The sequence below is a fragment of the Dermacentor andersoni genome, chromosome 9 (genome assembly GCF_023375885.2).
Source record: "Dermacentor andersoni chromosome 9, qqDerAnde1_hic_scaffold, whole genome shotgun sequence".
Lineage (NCBI taxonomy): Eukaryota > Metazoa > Arthropoda > Arachnida > Ixodida > Ixodidae > Dermacentor > Dermacentor andersoni.
In genome coordinates, this window is record NC_092822.1 from 1,485,998 (window position 1) to 1,494,649 (window position 8,652).

Sequence of the window (8,652 nt, forward strand, 5' to 3'; positions counted from 1 at the left end):
CCAAAAGGGAGGACCTCAAATTGATAGAGGCCGTCGGGTGTTATAAACGTCGTTTTTTCCTGGTCCCGTTCGTCAACTTCAATCTGCCAGTACCCACTACGCAGATACATTGAAGAAAAGTAACGGGGATGTCTCAGGCGATCCAAAGAGTCGTCAATACAAGGAAGTGGGTAAACGTCTTTTTTCGCGATATTGTTCAGTTTGCGATAATCGACAAAGAATCGTAGTGAACCGTCTTTCTTCTGAACTAATACAGCAGGTGAAGCCCAATGACTTGTCGATGGTTGAATGGCACCATCGTCTAGCATTTATTTCTTTAACTTGATGATTAATAGCATCCTGTTCTCTCTGCGACACGGGATAAGCGTGCTGACGAACAGGTTGGACGGTCGGTTCAGTGATGATTCTGTGTTTGGTTAAAGAAGTCTGTTTGACCTTCGACGTGGTGGCGAAACAGTCGCTAAATGACGATAGGAGAGTGAGGAGCCTCTCCTTTTCAGATTGGTCTAGCTGTGGATTGATGTTGATGTGACTGGTCAAGTCCACATCGCTGGGTTCCGGAATCGAGGTTGTCGTTACCGAAGCACAGGCGTTGGACTTGGCCAGCGTTTCAAAGTAGGCCATGGTGGTATGCCTCACAATGTGCTTGTGTTCACCACTGAAGTTTTATTTATTTACTTACATTACCCTCGAAGTAAGTATACATTATAGAGGGGAGAGTCAACATAAGGAAGGTAAAAATGATGCACAGAAAAGGCACAGTATAAGTAACAATGATAAATTATGTTTGCTCACTGATTTACACATCATAGACAAAAAATAATAGTGGTAGTTCACCATAGAAATCTCTTGATACACTTTTCAATAAAAAATTGGGAATGATAGGTGAATACATACATAGTTAAGTTGCAAATATAGTATTTATACAATAAAAAAGACATGATATATTGAATGCAAGTTTCATGATTTAAATGCAGTTAACTAAAGCGTTTCTAAATTGAACAGGATTACTTGTACTAACAATGGATGCTGGCAGACCGTTCCATTCGTTGCATGTTTTGGGTAAAAATGATTGCAAATGTGTTAGTGTGTTAGAGCGAGGCACATGTAGCTTATGTGAATAAAGAGAACATCAGACAACCACCCATTCGTAACAATTGCTACAAAGGAAACCCAAACGGGTTCCTCGAAAGAAAAGCCTCATAGTTGAAGAAAAATTCGTCCTGGTCCGGGACTCAAACCCGAGACCACCGCCTTTCCGGGGCAGCCGCTCTACCATCTGAGCTAACCAGGCGGCTAGCAGATGGCAGGGCGAAGTCGAATTTGTCGACAACACGAAGCAAAGGCAAGTGTTTGACGTAGTAGTTCTGTGGAAACCCACAAGGTGGAAAGAAGTAATGAATAAAGAGAACATCAGACATCCACCCGTTCGTAGCAATTACTACAAAGGAAACCCAAACGGGTGCCTCGAAGAAAAGCCTCATAGTTGAAGAAAAATTCGTCCTGGTCCGGGACGTGAACCCAGGACCACCGCCTTTCCGGGGCAGCCGCTCTACCATCTGAGCTAACCAGGCAGCTAGCAGATGGCAGGGTGAAGTCGAATTTGTCGACAACACGAAGCAAAGGCAAGTGCTGCTTCGTGTTCCACCTATTCGTAGCAATGCTCCTTTGTAGCAATTGCTACGAGCGGGTGGTTGTCTGATGTTCTCGTTATTCATTACTTCTCTCCACCTTGCGGGTTTCCGCAGGACTACTACGTCATGCACCTTATGCGTATGATCTCTACGTGAGGAGATGAATGGTGCTGGATTAATCCATGCTGACCGAAGCGCTGCGTTCTGGTAGTAAATCTTATGAAATAAGCATAGGCGTGATTGTTTCCTGCGGGTTAACAGCGAAGGTAGGTTAAGTGTAGCCTTCATTTGTGTTACACTTGCCGTATGATGGTAATTAGCTAGTATAAACCGAGCGGAGCAATTCTGGACACTTTCAAGGCAGTTAATTGAGATGGCATGATGTGGGTCCCATACTGATGATGCATATTCCAACTATAGACGGACATATGTCGTGTATAACAAATGTTTGAGCAATAATGGTGTGAGCGAGAAGTTTCTGCAAAGATATCCAAGTGTGCGATTAGCTTTGCTTGTTATAAAGTCGATATGGAACTTCCAGGATAAGTTATAGATTATATGGACACCCAGATATTTGTAGTTTCTTGCTTGCGCTTTCTAAAGGAATGTTATCAAGTAAATAGGCAGGACAAGCTTCATTAGTACGGGATATTCGCATTGATTTACATTTCTTGACGTTAGGCGGCATGCACCATTTTATAGTCCAGTTATGCAGTGTGTTTAAATTGTCCTGAAGAGATGAAATATTACCGTCATTAGTAATTTTACAGTATATTACACAGTCATCTGCAAAAAGACAAATTTTAGATGAAATGTTATCAGGTAAATCGTTAACATAGATAAAAAACAACAGCAGTCCAAGCACAGACCCTTGTGGAACGCCAGATTTGACGAGTGTTAGAGTTGAATTAACTTTATTGGCGCTTACAAATTGCATGCAGTGTTAGAAATGCTTGTATCCAATTAATTACATTAGTATCAATGTTTAGTGCTCAGAGTTTACATAGCAGTAATGTGTGGTGTACTTTGTCAAAAGCTTTAGCAAAATCAAGAAATATACAGTCCATAAGAAAGCCTGCGTCCAAGTTGGAATGCAAGTCGTTAGTAAAGCAAAGAAGCTGGGTATCAGGAGAATGTTTTACGAAAACCATGTTGGCTAGATGTAAAGAAGTTGTTAGATTCAAGATGATTGATTACCTGAGAAAAAATTATGTGCTCCGTTATCTTACAGGGCACTGAAGTCAAACTAATGGGCCTATAATTAGAAGGGTTATGCGTATCACCAGATTTATGAATTGGAGTGATCTTAGCCGTTTTACAATCTAAAGGCAATGTGCCGTTGTGAAGCGACTGAGAAAAAAGTAATTCTAAAATTATTGAGCAATACTCACTAGTACTGTGTAAAAATTTAATGTTAATTCCATCAACACCACATGACGATTTCAATTCTTATTTATTTATAATCGATTTAATACCGTTACTATTAAATGCTATGGGATCCATGTGGGGGTATTTTTTGGGTCGTATTTCGGGAGGAGTCGCATGCGAAGACGGTGAAAAGGCCTGTACAAACGTGTCATTTAGCACGTCAGCGCATGCGTGGTCAGCGATTGCTTTCCCAGTTAGTGAAGTTAGAGTAACCTTTCTAGTGCTATCTCCTTTCATAGAGCTCCAGAATGCCTTACTGTTAGTTTTCAGTAGCTTGGGAAGGGTAACGTTGTAGTAGGAAAACCTCGCAGAGCGTAAATTTGAAAAGTACGTGGCGGCATCGGATTTGTATGAGAACCAGTGTTCAGGATTTAGTGACCATTTAGCGATACGAAATAGGCGTTTCTTTTTGTTACTTAGTCTGCTAAGGTGTCTGTTATACCACGGTGCATTACTATTTGAATATATATGTCGGACTGGAATATAACGATTCATTAGATCAGATACTTTTTCTTTAAAGAGGCACCAATTTGTCTCGACAACGATCAAGATGGCAGGGTAGAAACGTGTCAAGAAAGGAAGCAAGTTCGTTGTTTATTGCCGAGAAGTTAGCCTTTCTATAATCTTTTATTTCCTTAAATCATTTACGTTTCAGTGGTAGTGATATCGTGATTGTAAAATGTATCGTGGTCGCTAAGGCCAGGTAAGTGCGTTAATCGGGGATATAATATCGAAAGCTTTACTGGCCACAAACTTGTGATTTCGCCGTGGCTGTGCTCCAAGGAGGCACATGACATCACACTGCGTTACTCGTCGCTGCGTTTGCCTCTGCTTGCTTCGCCAGCTGCATTGCATGCCTGATAACATGTCGGAGGATTGAAAAGGAGAGCTCGCGTGCGCTGCAACCGCAGCTGAAGCGGCAGTATGGACGGCGACAATTTTGATAAGCAGGAGGAGGCCTGGAATCGACATCGGAACAGTATGAAGAGGAGACGAATCGCCCAGGAAACAGATGAACAGCGCACCGAATGACTGGCTAAACGTCGCAACATAGCTAGACAACCAGACTAACCTGGACTAGCAATGAAGATTAACCAAGGCTAGCCATGCTATGCCTTAGCTTTCGCTACGTATATCCTGGCATAGCCCAGCTAAGGCACTGCCAATTTTTAGCCGTAAGCATGTCAATTCTAAGTTCACCTACTTTCTTAACTCTCCGGTCTCGGAAGCATCTTCATATAAATATATCGGAGTTCATCTCGCTCCTAACCTGTCCTGGGCATTCCACGTCACCGCCATTTGTGCCAAAGCCTCACGAACTTTGGGGCATTTATGAAGAAACTTAAACGCTTCAACTAGCATCCGGAAGCTTGCATATGCAACATCTGTCCGGCCTCAACTAGAATTTTCAAGCCCTGTGTGGTCACCTCATCAAAAATATCTAATCGATATACTAGAAGCCGTAGAGAACAGCGCAGCACATTTTGTTTCTTGCGATTATAACTATTCTCATAGCATAACTGAGATTAAACAGAATCATGACATCATTTCACTTGAAACTCGCCGTTGCATCGCACTTCTCTGTTTGTTCCACAAGTAGGTTTATGGTAATAGGATCTCTCCACTACCTCTCGAAAGACCTTTGCGCATGTCAAGACGCCTCCATAAAAATTTCAGTTACTCGCACATCTTCGGTCACACATTAACCTTCAGCAGCTCTGCGCTTCCATGTGCCATTTCTCTGTGGAACGATTTGCCCAATACTATCGCTTCCTTAACAAACCACGATTCCTTCCGCAACCAAGTCAGCAGTCAGCTTTCAATAACACCCTTTTAATCTGTTCACCGACTTAATGCTTTTCATTGTTATTTCTCAGTTGCATTCTCGTTTGTACTGCGCATCAGTTACATATTGAAAGTATGCTGTATCAATTGTGTTTGAATGCTTTGTATTAGAAATGTATAAGTGCCACTTGCTACAAAATATTGTTACGTAGGAAGACGCAGACGAAAAGCTATGTACAAGTATATTTACAAGAAAATACGCTGTGCTTGGCCAAGAGGCAACAGCCCGCGCTTGCTTCTAATCGTCGTCGTCGTCTTCTTACTGCTCGGCTCTTCGTCATTGGAAATACTATCGCGTAGCACTACCCCCGGCGGCAAAAGCGCCGTCCCGGAGCGACTAAAGGCCGAAGTCTGAAGCAGTGTAGTAGGCCTTGAGCCTACCAACGTGCACGACATCACTAGATGCCAGAGTAGATGACGAGGTTGAGCTCACAGGAGCAATTTCGTACGTCACAGGCGTCACCTGGCGCATCACGCGGTAGGGCCCTGTGTATCGCGAAAGGAGCTTTTCTGAAAGTCCGACGTGACAAGAGGGCAACCACAGGAGCACGAGTGCACCAGGCGAAAACTGTACATCACGGTGGCGGGCGTTGTACCGACGCTGCTGCGTGGTTTGCGAGTCCGCCAGTCGAGCACGGGCAAGCTGGCGTGCATGGTCAGCGAGGGCGATGGCGTCGCGCGCATACGCGGTTGAGATCACAGCAGGAGAAAGTACCGTGTCAAGGGGCAAGGTCGGTTCGCGACCGTAGAGTAGATAAAATGGAGGAAATCCGGCGGTGTCGTGCTGGGAAGAATTATAAGCAAATGTGACTTAAGGAAGGGCAACGTCCCAGTCGTGGTGGTCCTTCGAAACGTACTTGGACAGCATGTCGGTAAGAGTATGGTTTAACCGCTCTGTCAGGCCATTGGTTTGAGGATGGTATGAGGTAGTCAGCTTGTGTTGAATAGAGCAGGAACGCACAATGTCGGCGATAACTTTCGAGAGGACGTTACGACCACGATCAGTAAGCAGCTGTCGCGGGGCGCCATGCATTAAGATAATGTCACGCAAGAGAAAGTCCGCGACGTCAGTGGCGCAACTGGTAGGGAAAGCCCGCGTGATAGCGTATCGGGTGGCATAATCTGTTGCGACGGCAACCCATTTGTTCCCAGAGGATGACGTGGGAAAGGGACCGAGGAGGTCTAATCCAACACGAAAGATGGTTCCACAGGGACGGTGATCGGCTGGAGATGACCGGAAGGTAGCACCTGAGGTGTTTTCCGACGCTGGCAGGGATCACAGGCAGCAACATAGCGTCGGAATGAGCGAGCGAGACCAGGCCAATAGAAGCGGTGGCGGACGCGGTCGTACGTGCAGGTTACCCCAAGATGTCCTGCAGTGGGTGCGTCATGCATCTCAAAGAGCACAGTCTGTCGTAGATGTTTTGGCATCTACGACAGACTGGGAAGATCAGGGCCAGGGACGACATCTAAGAAGATCAGGGCCATCAGGGAGGAAGTTCCTTCGGTACAGAATGCCGCCCTTACTAGCTCTTATAGTACTGTTTCCGTTTATACCCCCTCCCCCCTTACGTCATGCTCCTACGGGGACCTATAAGGTCTTTGTAAATAAATAAATATATCATACGCATTTAATGAGTATTTCTAGTCCGTTTTCACTCGTGACAACATCATCCAACCGGACACCATTGCTCGTAGTGATGTATCTATCAATGACATTAACATCACTGAAGATGTGTTGAACTTAATATTGAAACTCGATATTAAGAAGTCTGCAGGGCCAGATGGCATTCCAAACTTGTTTTTGGTATGATACTCATTATGGACCTGTCGCTACCTCACTGTCGTATTTCGCAAGTCCCTGGCATCCTCTACAATGCCCTCATCCTGGAAAATGGCTCAAGTTCTTCCTTTGTTCAAGACCAGTGACAAACGCGTTTTATCTAATTATAGACCAATTTCTATAACCTCTCATTCATGTAAAATGTTATAGCACATTATTTACAAACACATTATGGAATACCTTGAGTCACATAAATGACTAACTAATGTCCAGCACAGCTTCAGATGGAGGGTTAAGAACATTAACGCAGCTAAGTGAATTTACACGACATTTGTATTAACCTCGACACGGGCAACCAAATTGACGCACTCTTCATTGACTTTTCAAAGGCATTTGATACAGTGATTCATTCGAAATTGATGTATAAACTTGACGGCATCTTTAATAATCCCTGCCTTCTCGGCTGGATTTCTGGTTTTCTTTCCGATCGATCTCAATTTGTGTCCTTTAACAGAGCTAATTCCATTGTGACAGAGGTGGCCACAGGAGTGCCACAAGGTTCCGTGCTGGGTCCGTTGCTTTTCTTGATCTTTATAAATGATTTGCCTCGTCACATAATCTCAAATATAGGTTTGCATGCTGATGATTGTGTATTATATAAGATTTCCTGCTTTCATGACTATTTACAGCTTCAAAAATCATCTAATTTTAGCTCTTGATGCGCTACCTGACAAATGATGATTAACATCTGTAAAACCGTTGCTATGACTCACTAATAAAATGGCGCCTTCCGCATTTACTTACAATGATAATACTCCAATTCAGAGCGTTAGTGAATGTAAATACCTTGGTCTTGTTTTCACACCCAGTATGTCTTGGTCTAAGCATATAGATTCAATAACCTCAAATACATTGAAAAAGTTAGGCTATCTGCGCTGCGCACTGACCACAGCCTCAAGGGATACTAAACTACTGACATATAAATCGCTAATCCGGCCTATACTAGAATATGCTTCTCCTGCTTGGAATCCGTACAAACAGTGCGACATTAATCAGACTGAGGCCATCCAAAAGAAAGTGATCCGCTTCATAAGCTGCAGATACGATAGGAATTTTTCACCTTATACAGCGCTTTCATGCCAAGGCTTACAACCGCTCTCAGATCGCTGACGCACGCAATCACTGAAGTTTCTGCATTGCATTATTAACTCCTCTTGCCGTATATCTTCAGATAGCTACCTAACTCCTGCAAAACCATCTAATACTAGAAGTCACCATTACCTAAACATCGCACCTTATTTTGCCTGTATGGACACTTTTAAATAGAGTTTATTTCTCTGTGTAATCGAATACTGGGATTCCTTGCTTGGTCCTACTTGTTCTCTTCCTTTAAACTTATTCTTGGTGGCCATTGAATAGTTTTGGTTTGTATTGTTCGTATTGCCTGTACTATTTATTATTTGTCATTGCTCTGCCTTTCACACCCATTCCTGCAATAGCCCGATCGGGCTGCAGTATGTACAAATAAATAAAATAAATAAATCTGCGATTTCATCAACGACCAGCTTTTCTGATTGTGTGAAGGTTTTTTTCGGGGCAATATCAGGAAGTCCATAGAAAATTAAGTTATTCCTTCAGGACTGGTTGACACCATTGTCTAGGCGACTTTCGAGGTCGGATACCAGGTGGGCAGTTTAAGCAGCGGCACATTTGACAGCTTCTAATTCATTTTGTCATGGTATCATGACCTGGTAATGATGTTCCAGTTTAGTCATTTGTTTGGTCATGCTCATTAGAACCTTACCAGTATTTAGCATACGAATTTTTATGCCTTGGACTTCACTCATTAGTGTGTTCTGATTGGCTGAAATCTTTTGCAATTCTTTCAACACATCGTTCGTGTCAAGTCCCGGGCTAGTTTGAACGTCACCAGACAGTATTAGTAAGCAGAGAATTACTCTT